This window comes from Ambystoma mexicanum, chromosome 1q (genome assembly GCF_040938575.1).
Source record: "Ambystoma mexicanum isolate Mex_15411 chromosome 1q, UKY_AmexF1_1, whole genome shotgun sequence".
In the NCBI taxonomy this organism is placed as follows: domain Eukaryota; kingdom Metazoa; phylum Chordata; class Amphibia; order Caudata; family Ambystomatidae; genus Ambystoma; species Ambystoma mexicanum.
The window spans coordinates 834951468-834966272 of record NC_090922.1 but is presented as its reverse complement, the minus strand read 5'-3'; the positions used below and the strand labels follow the sequence as shown (position 1 = coordinate 834966272).

Below are 14805 nucleotides of genomic sequence, written 5' to 3'. Positions count from 1 at the left end.
ATCTGTGGAACTAGGAGAAATTGCATTTTTTTATTTATTGAATGGAGCCGTAAACCTTTCGGGCCGAGAGATTTATTTTTAGAAAGTTTGTTAATGACTTGGTTTATTTAATATTTGGTAATATGGGCTTCAACAGAATTTGGGCTTTTACAGCAACCTGGGGAAGATTCTGCCCTCACAGATAGTCTGATTGGAGAGTAGGGTCAGTGGGGTGACTCCTAAAGAGATGTAAGGTATTTGCTCAAGATGTGCAGTTTGGGCTTTTCACGATATTGTAAAGGGCCCAATTCTTCTTTGAAAGCTGAAATTATATTTCTGGAACTTAGAGGTTTCAATTTATATGTCAGTAGTTAGTTCGCTTGTTTGGAGCATGTATAGTAGAAGTGCTTTGATTTTTATAAAGAGAATGCCATAGAGTGCAAGTCTAATCCTAACATCTCCGATATGGCCACTTTTATCTGTTTACACATCTTGTTTTTCATTGATTTTCCAACTCCAAAACCTTAGAAGCCAGCGATTCTCGGATACAGGTCTCTGCTTTTTTTATGAGCTGTAGCTATTCTAATTATTGTGCCCATGGTATTGGTTTAAAAGCTTCCCAAAGAGTGAGGGGCAGTAACATAACAATTGTTGTTTTCCTAAAATATATGTGGCCAAATGGCCACCAGGGATTGTGCAATAACGGGAGCATTATGTAAAGAGTCTTTGAACTTGCATAAACTATCATTGCCCTCTAGCTGTCTGTAGCTGATGTCATATCTGCTAAGGAGTGGTCGACACGGACTGGGGGGCTATGTTTCTGTTAGTGATTATAATTATAGTGAATTATAGAATAGAAAGTAATCTAGACGCGAATATCTTTTATTAACAAAGGAGTCAAATGTATTGCCCTGTTCTCTGATGTGTAAAGGACACCAAACATCCCCTAATCTGAGGTTGGAGAGAGGCTCAATCATCACTTTAGAACAAGACCCACCAGAAGCTCTGTTTTCTTTTCTTTTGTATAATGGTCTTTTATTTAAGACATTTCATACATTTAATTAATACAGCAACATTAAAAAAAAGTTATACAATTCATCAATCTGTCATAGCTATACATTTCCAACCAAAGTGGCCTAATAAAAATAGGTTTTGACTTCATCAATTCATTATAAAATAGTTTCATGATGTATAATTTTTTTAGCTCGTCATATCCTATATACACTTCTTCTCTTATAGCATAGTTTCATAATATGCCAGATAAGAACAATAGTTGATAAATCAACAGCCCCCTACTGCATCTTACTCTTTCACCCAATTTTATGGATTATTTACCAATTGTTTTATTTCTCTCCATAGTCAGGTCAAATGATAGATAACTGCCGAACTTCCCAAGTCATAAATCTATTCAAGATATCTGTAGATGCTAATCTATCACCATCTGCCCTACTATAATTTATTCGATGTTTTTTTCAGTTTTACATTAAGTGCCTCACATTCAGTAATTACATGTCTACTATTTTCTAACAGTCATAAAGCAGAGGTGACAGGTGTTGCTATTTCCTGTGAGCCACTGTCTCAGCCTGAAGAGGCTGACACTTGACCACGGCTGACACTTGACCACGGCTGGTCAAGTGGCTCAGCGAGTAGAGGGCTCGCTTTGACATCTGTGCAGAGCCTGCTAAAGCAGGTTCGAATCCCGGCTGGGCCAAACTCAGCCTTTCATCCTTTCGAGGTCGATAAATGAGCACCACACACCGTGGGTAATAATAAGCAGCGCTCAGATACCCGAGGGTTCGTAGCGCTATATAAATGCCTAATTTATTATTATTATTAAATGCCAAAATATTAAGATCTCAACTGAGCAAGTTACATTTTATTTGTAGATAATCTCTTTGTATATTAACATTGGGAAGCTCCTGTATGTATCATGGCATGACCTTGTGTTCAGAAAGCGATTTTTAAAACTCTGAGTTTAGTACATCTGGTTTTGCTCATGGTCTTTTAATTTGTATTTTACTAACACTTCTGGCAATGCCTAATCCAGGAACATGCAATTCTAAGTATTATTTCCAGTATAGGGCTTCATCTATTATATGTCAGAGTATTGCACTGTTCTTTGCATCCTGTATGATTAACATATGCCAATGTCCCGAATACTACTGTTTCATACGTTTTTGTTAGCAAATCTACTTGCTGTATGGCCAGTGCCTCAGTGGATGTCATTCTAATTTCAGCCCTCCGATGTTCCACCGGTAGGTCCTTGGCCATGCCAAAGCCGGCCCACAAGCAATAGCATTCCATTTTCTGGAGGACTTCCCCCTTACCAATAGACCATATTTCGGTTCCATATAGGAACACCTCGGAAGACCCTTAAAGGTGGCTTCCAGCTTCACTTAGCTACCCTCAATTCTCACTCTGCTGTCAATCCTCTGACATCTGTCAACTCCTTGAAGGCTTTGACCTTGATGCCCTTGCTCTTACCGAGACATGATTCAGTGCCAGCTCTGTCGCTGCTTTTTACACTCTTTCCTGAGGGATACAAGGTCCTCTCCAAGCCCAGGTCTAACCGATCTGGAGGTGGAGTGGCCCTTACCCTTCCTGAATGAGTTCCTGCTTCCATCATACCCACTCAATCCTACTCTTCCTTTGAATGTCTTGTCTGCAAGTTTTGCATCTCTCCTTCCCTCTAGCTCACTCTCGCTACCATCTACAGGACTCCTGGGCCGAGCTCCCCCTTCATTTTGGAGTGGGCCAATCTCGCCTCTTCCCTTCTGACTCTACTTTCAAGCTTCTCATCCTCAGAGACTTCAGTATTCACCTGGATTCTTCTGATGGAGCCACTTTACTCTTCTGCAACCTCTGAATCTCTTTCCCTCACCATTCTTCCCTCTGGCCCAACCCATTCAGCCGGGCACACCTTGGATGCTCTCATCTAAGCTGATATATCCTTCTATAACCCTTTCACTACTCCCCTCTCCTGGTCTGACCACGCTCTCCTCTCCTCCCATCTGGAGCTCCTTGGCTCCCCGGCTAAGCCTCTGCCCGCACTTCCTGTCTCCTTCTCAGTCCTTCGACCGATGAAGCAAGTGTCATTAGCTGCTTTTACCACCTCCTTCACCCCCACCCCTACTATTCACTCTCACACTGACTGAGCTCTTACTAACCCTCACCTCTCCATCTCCAACACCCTCGATATCTTTGCCCCTGCCATGAGGATCTGCATGAAGCCTACTTCCAAAGGCAATAGTTAGTATGATTCTGAACTAGCCTCAGTTGCGAAAGGGAAGAGGTTGGCTTCTAGAACATCCTCCGACAAACTGGCCTGTCGCCTGCCCCAAAGGCAATGTAGACTCCGGTTTCATATGCAAACCTACGTCTCTGGGACCACAAACAACACGGCTGAACTTTTCAAAATCTGTAAGGAACTTGCCAATCCTACTGCAGTCTCCACTTATACTCTTCCTTCCCAGGCCCTGTGCACAGCACGGGCCTCCCATTTCTCAAACTCAGGACATCCTGTCCTCTTTCCTCCATGCACCTCCCTCCTCTGCCCACATGCAGCCCTACCCTGGCCCCACAACTCTACTACTTCTCACGCATAGCACCGGATGAGGTCACCAAGACAGTCTGCTCTATTAAAGTATCCTCCAAACCGGTGCTACCCTGCTCCTCCAGAACAACCTGTCCTCCCTCGCTCTCTCCTTGCCTGAGTTTTGTAACCACTCTTTTGCCATGGTCTCCTTCCCCTCACCCCTCGAGCATTCCCTTGTGCACCTTCTCCTACAAAAGCTGTTTACTGACTCTTCCTGCCTGGCTAAATACTGCCCTATCTCCACTACCCCCTTCTTGGGCAAACTGTTAGAGAAGATGGTAATCTCCCAACTAATCCATCAAACCGAATCTGTTGGCCACCCTTCGCGACTACCAATCTGGCTTCAGAGCAGCCAGAGGCACAGAAACTGGTCTCCTGAACACCCGTGATGACTTGCTCTCAAACCTCGATTTCCAACTCTTCCTCCGCCCTCATCTTCCTCGGTCTGTCCTCTGCCTTTGACACGGTCAATCATTCCATCATCATAAATCAGCTCTGTGATACCTTGGGCATCACGGACCACAGGGCACTGGATTGGTTGACCTTTTACCTTTTGAATCGGCCCTCTCAAGGGCATCTGGGCCCTTTTCTCTCCTTTACCTCAGTCTCGACTTGTGGCCTCCCTCATGGCTCTATCCTCTCGCTGATGCCTTGTTACATTTACCTTGCACCTCTTTCTCACTTGATCTCCACCTTCTCCTCATTTCCAGTGCTATGCTGATGACACTGTTTTCCTTTAAGCTCCCTCTTCTTCCTACTCTCCTCCCTCTCTCATTCCTGACTGTCTGACTTCTATTCAGGCATGGTGTGCTGCTAACAATCTCTGCCTTAATTCCAGTAAGACTGAGATCCTCCTCATTAGGACTCCTTCCCCCTCCTTCCCTCCTACACTTTGCCTGCCCTCCTTGGCCCCCTCCCCTCACCCTCTTGTGAGGCAAAAAACCTGGGTGTCCTCTTCGACTCTTCTCTCTCGCTCCTTCTTACCTCATATCGCTGAGCGTGCCAAGAATTTTCACTTTCAGCTTCATCTCCTCAGAGGCATCCTCCCTTTCTGCACCATCCACCAGCAATTCAATGTCTCCAGAGCTCTGGTTCTCTCCAGGCTTCATTACTGCAACAGCCTCTTCCTCAATCTGCTTCTTTCCTCCCTCCGTCCTCTTCAGCTAATCCAGAATAGAAATGCTGGGCTTCTCCTTGGCCTCAAGCCCATGGACTGCATCTCTCCAGCCCTAAAATCTCTCCACTGGCTCCCAGTGGTTGCTAGGATCAAATTCCAGACCCTTTGCATCATCCACAAGGCTTTCTGGGGCCAGGGACCTCGCTACATCCAACTCGTTCTCCCCAAATACCTCCCTGCTTGAGTCCTTTGGTCGTCTGGCTCCAACTCTCCAGTAATTAAAACAAAAACACTCTGCAGGTCAGACATTTCTCCAAGCAGAGAGTGGGCTTAGATCTCTTTCTTCGGCAGGAGCCTCCCTCTGGAACAGCCTCCCTGTGCCCTGTCTGGCTTGAGCCAGATCTCCTTAAGTTCCAGACGCTTCCCAAAACCTTCCTGTTCTCCTCCTTCCCTCTCCCCCTCCCTGCTAGTCTCCTCCTACCGTTGCAACTGGCTGCCTGTTCCCTTATGACACTCTTGGGTTCAGGCCCCCCTTCGTCTTCCCCCGCACCCTGTCTTACCAGCACTTGCCCTCTGCACCCTTCCCTGACTAGTCTACTGAGGCTGGTTCACCCCCTTCCTCGCACTTGCGGACCCCATACCCCTGTTTTCTGAGTCTGAGTTTGATATCCCTTCCTGCCCATGTAGACTGGAAAAGACTTAAATTATTGAGGTCTCTTTTATTGCCCTCGGAAGACAGTCTATTTTGTAGGCTAAGAACTAAATTAATTTGGAAACCATGGAACTACTAGGCACATATAATATTGTTTTAGAGGACCTCATTGCCTTTCCTAATAATGTCAAAAAATAATTCCCATTATCTATTTGAAGATTGGATCGAAAATTGGGAGTCAGCGATGAATTACCATCTTTTTTATCATTTCAAATATGAAATGAAAGCTTTTAATGTGCTGCCTTCTTATTAACAAAAACTTCCTTCAAGGTAATATCATGTTGCGTTTTTAAACTGAATCGATTTCCCATTAGAAAAGTAACAGGTACAAGGGAGAATATTCTGAGATCCCAGCATATTTGTAGGTTTTGTGCCAGAGATACTGAGACCCTTTACCATCTCATAATTTTATGTAATGCTCTTACTGAATTGTGTCACAAATTCTTTGGTCGATTTGTTTATGATGAACACTTTTTAAACACAGAAATGTTTTGGTGCAGCATTCTAAATAGTAATGACATTTCTTTGGATGTATCGATTTTAAAATTCTTACAATTGATTTTATAATTAGTGAAAAAAATGAGGGAAACGTTCTTGTGAAAATGTGCATTTGAATTGTACTTTTTTATTTTGTACTTTTTAATGCTTGTTTAATGTTTGTTCTAATTGCTTTCTTCACTTTTGGTTCTGCAGTAATGATTTTTTGTTATTGCAAAGGTTTTTTTAAACTATAAGCAATTAAATAAATAGTAGGTCACACATTTACAGGCCAATTCATGGAATTAATGTGCGCTGAAATTTTCTGCGAAAGCGTGCGAATCGCATTGCCAGTGCGAAAATCGCAGCGAAACCAGCGCATAGTGATTCATGGAAGTCCGTGCGCGTGTAAATCCCAGGATGTGCACCAAAATTCTGCGTGGTGCACGCTGGCGCACACGTCTCCAAACAGCGAAGCGAAATCGCACATAGCGCAGCGCACACAACAACAGTAGGAGGAACAGAGGGCGTGACACGCGGAATGGGGAACAACGTTTGAAAATGTGGACGTCACAGGGGAAGTACAGAAGGCAAATGTGCCAAAAAAGATGCGCTAATCTGGAAACACGTACGCCAGCAGGAAGGAGGCGTACGTGGACCCGCGCAGCATAAAAGTGCGCGCAAACAAACAAGCTCAGACGCCAGGATGAATATACCGTTCCTAGCAGCAGTGGTCGTGGGAATACCGCAGGAGGAGGAGGAGGAGGATACTCAGGCCCAGAATTTTCACACCCAGAACCAGCCTTTTTGGGGATGCCTGATGACCAGGAGTATGGGAGGTACAGGTTTCCACCTCACATAATACTCGACCTGGTGAGTGAGTGGGAGGATGAACTCACATCACCCACCCTGTGCTCCCAAGCACTCAGCCCCCTGGAGAAGGTCCTCAATGTACTGCACTTCTTGGCCACTGGATCATTTCAGCGGGCAAGTGCTATAGCGGGGGGGGTGTCACAGGCCACGCAGTCACGCTGCCTACACCAGGTCTTGGCCATCATGACTGCACGCCCATCAGTCCGCAGGCACATATACCTGCCGTCCAGGATTTCTATGGTGTGGCACAATTCCCCAAAGTCCTAGGTGCCATTGATTGCACCCATGTGGCTCTACGTCCCCCCAGGGCATCAGAGCACATCTATAGAAATCGCAAGCACTGGCATTCCATCAACGTCCAGGTAGTATGTGATGCCAAGGGAATCATCACCTCAATATATGCCAACTATCCTGGGTCCACCCACGACAGTTTTATTTACAGAATGTCAACCCTAAACCGGGACCTAGAAGCTGGGCAGCATGGGGATACACGGCTGCTCAGTGAGTATAAATGCCACAGCACATGCATGTCAGATACTGAGTAATAATAATAATACTACTAAATGGATGAGTGTCCCCTACTACACTGGCAAGAAGGGGAAGCAATTCACAACAGCAAACACTGGTCAAGCCAGCGGGTATAAAGCTAACTTCACTTAAAAAGACATAGTTCCATCAATAACATAGGGGCAGTAACCTCCAGCTGACCCCACAGATCACCCCATACAGACCACAAAAAAATTATAAAAAGGTACATTTTTATTGTTTTAATCAAATTTCATTAAGAAAATATTAAATCATTTAGAGTTCACACTAGAAATGGACATACAAAAATGTAAAATGCAACGTGTGATCAAAAGTGCTGGTCACAAACGGATACTGCAAACAATTCAATGCCAGATAACCATACAGGGGAAGAATGGCAAAAATCCCTCAAATAGATATTCAATTGCCCGAACAACATTCTCCATTAGGGAAAGAAACAATCTCTCAGACAACAGGAGCCAGGTCAACTGGACATAGATGGATATAACAATTTGGTTAAATTAGTAATTTGATTAGCTCAACCTGTCACATAGGCAAAGAAAAAATGAATAATAATTTGATCCCAAATAAGGCAGTCCAATTGTGTATTAGCACTGCAAAAACTCACAATCCTAAAACCATGCACTAAAAAATCTGACATAGGATGCTATACGTCAACTACTAAAGTAGCATGCACAAATTCACATAAATAGATATAGACCATGTAATAAGCATGACACCAAAACAAAAGAGAGTAGTTTCGATGGAAAAAACATCTAACTGGATTGCAGATGATGTCCATCTTCATCAGGACGTGGCATTACCATACACATATTCTTGAGAATTCATCTGTAGTTTGTTTTACAGGACGAATACACAGATTTAGTCAATGATAAAAACAACCTTTAAATTAAAGGTAATATCACAGCTAGTAGTTCTACCTGAAATAAAAGAAGAGAAAAAACACAAACATGTAAACAATACAAGTCGTCTGTGTAGATACAAACAGGTGATCTGTGGGTTAACCCAAGGGAACCGTTCCCATACTAATCAAGTCAAACATGTCAAGTGCCTAAGGGGGAGAAAATCTAATTACCATGATCTCAACCGCTAAAAAGGCAAGGGCTCAGGATGCCTGTCTACAAAGTCCAGGAAGTCACAATCTGGCCGTGCCAATAGTAGATCACAAGTAAATTGGATCTGAAATAGAGAATAATAATTTTACAAGAACTGAAAGCTAAAAATTGACCACATATTGGTCAATAAAATAATCTGAATTCAAGAGGCTAGTGAAAAGATAGGGGAATCCAGTACACCAAGACAAAGAGAAAATCCAAAAAGAGCCAATCATAACGAGTAATAGATACAAGCAAAAAAGACCCAACAAGGTGACAAAAAGGGAAATGAAAATTAGAAAAATAGCCCTAATTATGCAGGGCCGGACTTGTGGAATGATCCGTCCTACTCCAACCAGGGTCTTCAGTCTTTCAGAAAAAGGGTTACTTTCTCAGACAGCTCTTCGGATGGGAGTGGTTCCTTTCCCAATCAAAACACACATGGCGCAAGGGGACGCCAATGGAACAGAGGGTCACGAAGAGGTAGAAGAGGGCGGCAAAACTGGCATTACCAGCAGTATATGCAGATGCCAATGTACATGCCGCAAGGCCCTTTTCAGGCCTTCCCTCCACCGAACCCCCCTTTTCCTCCCGCCGATGTAGGACCTCCCCCCCCATAGAGAACATGTTCCAAACAAGGAGGAGATCATACCAACGTTAGTCAAGGCTTCGGCCGTATTTAACATCTCGAAGCGGATTCTCACTAGCAATGAAACCACAGTTCTTGAAAAAGGTTTTTCTTTTATTCCCATGTGTAATCCCAGCCAAATGGATCTTGAACTGGAACTGCGGAGTTTCTTCAGAAAGATTTGGTTAAGAGATCACTTTTGAGCTAGCAATGTTAATCTTGATAACAACAACACTCCGTTTAAGCCGAAATCTACTTTCATCCCTTCCCCGCAGATGGTCTCGAATGAAACGGTGACCTTTGAACGCACGGTTCTTCGTGATTTTCAATCAATTTTTGCAGCCCCAGTCGATTCAATTCTAATCAATGTTATAATTTCTCAAAAAAAGAATCGGAATGTCTCCAAGACCTCAAAAAAGACACTTCGATTATCATCAAGCAGGCTGACAAAGGTGGAGGGGTGGTAGTCTGCGATGCTTCATTTTACGATTCTGAAGTATTAAGACAGTTAGATAACACCAACTTCTATCTTAAATTGAGAGGGGACCCTAAAGAAATGATATCTAAAGAAATTCTAGTCCGGGCTAAAGATGCAGAGTTTCTGAGTGCCAAAGAATTTTTATTTCTTACTAGCAAAGGTACACGTGCTCCTCTCTTTTACATTTTGTTAAAAATTCACAAGAGTACCTCTAATCCCCCAGGTAGACTGATTGTGTCCCTTTGTGGTTCCATTTTAGAACCCTTAGGGAAATACATAGACTACTTTCTCAAACCCTTGGCAACAAGTACACCGACTTATTTGGCCGATACCACCGACGCTATTGTACATTTGGAAGGTTTACCATTTGATCCTGAACATCACTCGTTCATCACTCTTGATGTTGAATCTTTATATTCAAACATCCCTCAGTCTGAGTCACTGCCGATCATGAAATGTTTTTTGGATCTCAGAGATGACCAACAACTGGTTCCAAGTCAATTCATTGTGGACCTTTTAGAAATCGCTTTGACCAAGAACTACTTCAGGTTCAAAGACAATTTCTATTTACAAGTCAAAGGCACTGCGATGGGTGCAGCGTTCGCTCCCCACTACGCAACCCTATTTATGTGGGCTTTTGTGAAGGCCTCGATCTTTGACAATTCTAACCCATTTTTGCAATCAATCCTCTTCTATAAAAGATACATAGATGACATCATAATTGTGTGGGACAAAACAAAGGGCGATTCTGAACTATTCTTTGCCTGGATTAATTCGTTGAACGATCATCTTAAGTTCACCATGTCTGTCAATAGTACATCGATTGCGTTCCTAGATCTTGAACTTAAAACCAAGGATGGTGCCATCACGGTTGACTTGTTTCGTAAAACGACAGATCGTAACACAATCTTGCATTTTGACAGCTTCCATCCGCAGTCTTTACGGGAAAGCATTCCTTATGGACAATTTTTAAGAGCTAGAAGAAATTGCACCGATAAAAAAGATTTTGTATTACAGTCTAATATCATAGAGACCAGATTATCTCAGCGAGGTTATCCAGCGCATATTTTACGACAGTCTCGCAAAAGAGCGAGAAACCAACATCGGGAAGTTTTGTTAACCAAAAACACTTGTGACAAATCAAAATCAGTCACGTATGGTATGTGCCATTACGTATAGTACCCATCATGCTAAAATCAAGAAACCTATTGCCAAACATTGGCATATACTTCAAATGAACATGCCTAATTTGGAACAACCTATGTATGCCTTCAAAAAAGATAGGAACTTGAAAAGCTGGTCATCGAAGGCTGATAGATCACAGCCTTCTCAAGCACCCAAAACCATCACTGAAATGTGGGGAATGGATAGTGTTATCGGCAATTACCCCTGTGGCAATTGCTGCCATTGTGATTCTACTACAGCTACTAAAATCGTCACCATTAACTATAGGGACTGGAAGCTCAGGGACCATACAACGTGTAATTCTAAAAATGTGGTCTATGCAGTCATATGTCCATGCAATAAGAAGTATATAGGAAAAACATCTAGACCCATTAAATTGAGAATTATGGAACATAAATCCAGAATAAGGACTCACAATTTCACTTCCCCCCCTAGTGGCGCATTTTTCTGAATGCCGACATGGGAGTGAGGATCTACGATGGTGGTGTGTCGAACGGGTCACGGGACTTGACCATTATGCTGTAGCTACTAAATTATCTATACAGGAACAATGGTGGATATATAACACACAGAGCCATATACTGGGCTTGAATGCCCAAGAAGAATGGCATACGTTATTCAATAAATAGCCCTTCTAATCATATGGACACTCTAGGATCCTCCATTTGTAGCTCTCATTTTCGCTTTATTCCCGCTTTATTCCTGCTCTTTTCCCGTCTTTTTCAGTGACCCGTGATTCACACTCTTTCATACTTATACACATACATTGAAATGTGAGATTTTTTGCCTTATGCGGTTTCCGTTTACCTCTAACAGAATATGTCTGTTTTGCTTGGCGCTCTAGTTTCATTTGTGTTCCTCTTTGCGATCTGTTTCTCTCTAGTCTCGTTCATTTTCGCTGTGCTACATTTTGTCATTTGTATGACACGTGTGCACACGTTCTGGTGCCCATTTGTTGCGCTCGGGGATTAGGGTTGGTTCAGTACAGTTCTGGCCCTCTGGTTTTCCCCGTTTGAACTTGTAGGGCTTGTGGATGTGATCCGGGCTCGGGTTGTTGCCATTCTCCAGGGTGCCCTCTATTGTTTACTTGGTTGCGTTTGCTTCGGTTTGTATGCTATGCTTGAGTTTTCGCTAAGCGTAGTGTTGGCGTTTTTTCAGCCTCTCGTGTGTTCCAACGGTTGCTTTTGATACACGCGATGCCGCTCCTGTAATATTGTTTCAGCCAACGTACACTGTTGAAATTTTTTGACACTGCTGTGACTGCCACGCTTTCATGCCTTAGCTTCAGCTTGTTTGCTTAGTTGACCGTGAGACACGTGACTTTAGATTTGACACGGCCGTGCAGTTTCCATTTGTGACCGCACATTATGTCTCATCAGCCACGTCCCCTTGTGGATTTAAATAGAGCTGCAAGCCCACGGCGAATGTCTGATGCGCCTGACCGGTTTCGTTTTGCCGTTCGGTTTCCGACGGCTAATACAGGTAAGTTGCTTGAGTCAGGAGACTTTGTATATGGATGATTAACCTATTGTTTGAACATTAACTCATAACTAGGGAATTTACGAGCCTTTCTTGTGTGGGGATTCACGTCGACGTTGTACACATTTACTGCGAGATGATATGCGTCTCTCTCGCGGGCGGACTTGCACCGCCTGGTTAAGTGTTTTTTTAACTCTGCACTATATGGACTTGACTTAGTGAGTCTAGTAATGTCATGTACTTGTCCCCTTACTTTCTGTCCACTTTTGGACTTTTTGTTTTTGTATCGTATTCACAACTATGGATTTCACGACACTCGTTTGTGCGGGTACTTGTGCTGGCCGTATATACATTTAACTATAAGATGATACGTGTTTCCTTCGCGGGTGGACTCGGGCTGTTTTAGTGCGTTCTGTAACCGGGAACCTCATGATTTTTACTTAGCAAACCTAGTGACGTGATCCTCTTTCCTGCTAATTTTCTGCTCATTCCGGACATTTCATTTATGCACTATGCCTTATTTTATTATCCACCAGATAATGACTCGTACTCATTAACATCTTGTGAATTACTTAGTTGAGAGTTTATGGAGATTTGGAAACTCGACTCAACCAGACGCGACACCACAAACCAAGGACAGTAGTCCATGCCGCATCTGGCTATATTTGGTTTCATCTAGTTCCCGGGTGAGCAATATTGGCTACATGTATTTTTATATGGCAGTCTGCTTGTAGCAAGCACACAATTAACTTTCCAGGGTGTTCTGGTTGGAGGTTGCTTTTTTCTAATTTTCATTTCCCTTTTTGTCACCTTGTTGGGTCTTTTTTGCTTGTATCTATTACTCGTTATGATTGGGTCTTTTTGGAGCTTCTCTTTGTCTTGGTGTACTGGATTCCCCTATCTTTTCACTAGCCTCTTGAATTCAGATTATTTTATTGACCAATATGTGGTCAATTTTTAGCTTTCAGTTCTTGTAAAATTATTATCTATTTCAGATCCAATTTACTTGTGATCTACTATTGGCACGGCCGGATTGTGACTTCCTGGACTTTGTAGACAGGCATCCTGAGCCCTTGCCTTTTTAGCGGTTGAGATCACGGTAATTAGATTTTCTCCCCCTGAGTCACTTGACATGTTTGACTTGATAAGTATGGGAACGGTTCCCTTGGGTTAACCCACAGATCACCTGTTTGTATGCACATAGACGACTTGTATTGTTTACATGTTTGTGTTTTTTCTCTTCTTTTATTTCAGGTAGAACTACTATCTGTGATATTACCTTTAATTTAAAGGTTGTTTTTATCATTTACTAAATCTGTGTATTCGTCCTTTAAAACAAACTACAGACAAATTCTCAAGAATATGTGTATGGGAATGCCACATCCTGATGAAGATGGACATCATCTGCAATCCAGTTAGATGTTTTTTCCATCGAAACTACTCTCTTTTGTTTTGGTGTCATGCTTATTACATGGTCTATATGTATTTATGTGAATTTGTGCATGCTACTTTAGTAGTTGACGTATAGCATCCTATGTTCGATTTTTTTTTAGTGCATGGTTTTAGGATTGTGAGTTTTTGCACTGCTAATACACAATTGGACTGCCTTATTTGGGATCAAATTATTATTCCTTTTTTCTTTGCCTACGTGACAGGTTGAGCTAATCAAATTACTAATTTAACCAAATTGTTATATCCATCTATGTCCAGTTGACCTGGCTCCTGTTGTCTGAGAGATTGTTTCTTTCCCTAATGGAGAATGTTGTTCGGGCAATTGAATATCTATTTGAGGGATTTTTGCCATTCTTCCCCTGTATGGTTATCTGGCATTGAATTGTTTGCAGTATCCGTTTGTGACCAGCACTTTTTATCACACGTTGTATTTTACATTTTTGTATGTCCATTTCTAGTGTGAACTCCAAATGATTTAATATTTTCTTTATGAAATTTGATTAAAACAATAAAAATGTACCTTTTTATAATTTGTTTTGTGGTCTGTATGGGGTGATCTGTGGTGTCAGCTGGAGGTTACTGCCCCTATGTTATTGATGGAACTATGTCTTTTTAAGAGAACTTAGCTTTATACCCGCTGGCTTGACCATTGTTTGCTATAGATACTCGGAAATGTCACAACCCCACTAATGATACCCATCACCACCTCCCCAGGGGACAGTGCCTATCCTCTGAGCACCCACATGATGACGCCAATTCGGAACCCCACCACGCCACCCGAGGTAAGGTACAACACAGCCCACATTGCAACCCGGGGCCTAGTGGAGCGCACATTCGGAGTGCTCAAGTCACGCTTTCGCTCCCTTGACCGTTCTGGCGGGCAGCTGTTATACGCTCCCCCAGTAGTGTGCAGGATCATAGTGGCAGCATGTGTCCTGCACAACGTTGCATCACGCTGGGGCCTGCCTGTGGACATGGTGGTGCCCCCACATCCCCAACCACATGCACGGCCGCTGCGCATGGGAGGGGAAAGGGCACGGGGTGAGGCAGCCTGTACGCAGCTGGTGGCTAATTACTTCACCTAAAATCACACCCCTGTGGAGTGCACACAGCCCTGGCACATACCATCTGACAATCAATGATGATGACATAAGGGACAGTCAACTGTCACAACCATACCAGCGTGAGAT

At 43.1% G+C, this 14805-nt stretch overlaps 1 protein-coding gene across 3 annotated transcripts in view; it reads left to right on the top strand.

Annotated features, from left to right (window-relative positions):
• Positions 1-14805, top strand: part of CEP350 (centrosomal protein 350) — a 2433119-nt gene that overhangs the window by 1820416 nt on the left and 597898 nt on the right. The gene's annotated exons all lie outside the window — the stretch shown is intronic.